Source organism: Dasypus novemcinctus, chromosome 7 (genome assembly GCF_030445035.2).
Source record: "Dasypus novemcinctus isolate mDasNov1 chromosome 7, mDasNov1.1.hap2, whole genome shotgun sequence".
In the NCBI taxonomy this organism is placed as follows: domain Eukaryota; kingdom Metazoa; phylum Chordata; class Mammalia; order Cingulata; family Dasypodidae; genus Dasypus; species Dasypus novemcinctus.
The window spans coordinates 70,529,393-70,530,996 of NC_080679.1; the positions used below are offsets into that span (position 1 = coordinate 70,529,393).

The following is a 1,604-nucleotide window of genomic DNA, read 5'->3' on the forward strand; positions in this document are numbered from 1 at the left end:
CCCCTTCTCTCTCTTCCCTTTGCCTCCAGGCACTAGCAAAGCAACTCTAGCTGGGAGAGAAACACTGTTAGTTTTAGGACTAGTAGCAGAATGTGTACCAAAACTTTTGATAAGCCACTTGGCTTTAGTAGGTTGGCCCTTAGGGCATGAGAAGGATTATAAAGTGAGTAGAATTTCTGAGTATCCAGTGACCTAGGAGAGAAGAGGTGACCCTAAGAGACTGCCCAGCAAAAGCGTGGGAGCTTGTGACCTAAAGAGAAGAGAAAGTTGGTAAGAAATTCCCAGTCATTCCCAGGATATGACAGAAAGACTTTTTTTGGATAGGAATATCTAAATTTTTCAGTATAAAGTTGTTTATTCTGCCATGGATGCCAGCCATATTAAAAGGAGCTGAATTGGCCCTGGTGCTCCCCGGATCCGGCCAGGCGCTGCATGCGGAACCGCCGACACCATGCAGTCAACCATGCAGTCAGATGATGTTATCTGGGTTATACTAGGAAAAAAACATTTGTTCCTTCAAAATGAGAACCAAGACTCAGGGCTTTTTCAGAAATGAATACAGCCTAACTGGATTATGCAGTCGGTCATCCTGTCCCATGGAAAACTGTCAATACGCCACTATCAAAGAAGAAAAAGGACAGTGCTAGTATATGAAGGTTATAGAATGAGTAGCTTTTCCTAGGCATCTCTAGGAACAGGTTTGGCTCAGTAAAAACTATGAGAAAGCACTGGGGCAAATAGATGAAAATCTAATTTACTGGCTTCATTTCATTAGACATAATAAATATAAGCAGAGATTCACCAAGATCACCCAGTACCTAATACGAGTTCGAAACCTTATATTAAAGTGACAGAGGAAACTTGTTCCTTTGAGTAAGAAGGTGGAACAGAGGGAGAAAAGAGAGGAAAAGGCATTTGTAGCTGCTCAGCCTGATAATGCTATTGAAAAGGAATTATTGGAGAGACTGAAACAAGATATCTAGGGCAACATGTACAACTTCCTTGTTCATGCCTTTGACAAAGCCCTGGAACAGCAGGGGGCGGAGAGTGATTCTTCAGATGCTGAGGAAAAAGATGATGAAGAGGAAGATGAAGAAGATATGAGGAAAAGAGAATTTGTGAAAGATGATGAGGTAGATGAGTGACATACGTGACTTTGAGGACATGGATAACCTGGATGCCAGTGGTGATGAAAAGCAGAATTCTAGATCCTGCAGTGAGGAAGAAGAAAAGGCCCTTAATGCCAAACACAAAGGCGAAATTCCTTTGAAAGGACCTTTGCAGAGAAAACAAGCCTACGTAGAGATAGAGTATGAGCAGGAGACAGAGCCCATGGCCAAGGCCAAGACCATGTGATTTTCCTTTCAAACATTTATAAACAGGCCTGAACATTTTGAACTTTTACCTTTAAACATACACACACCTCCGATTTTTGTGCTTTCATGCTGTATTTAACACAGTATTTGCATTATCGATATTATTGCCACTTTTATGGGCAAGAAATCTAGGGGAGAGTGGAGGAAAGCTTTACTTTGTGAACAGGTATTTTCATAGCATTGACATATACATTAAAGTAACAGCATTAACAGACAAGTACTTGAGGC

General features: G+C 41.4%; 1 pseudogene; it reads left to right on the forward strand.

Annotated features, from left to right (window-relative positions):
• The first annotated feature begins 463 nt into the window (after positions 1–463).
• LOC101420509 (protein MAK16 homolog pseudogene) lies at positions 464–1,356 on the forward strand (annotated as a pseudogene).
• Positions 1,357–1,604: the final 248 nt, after the last annotated feature.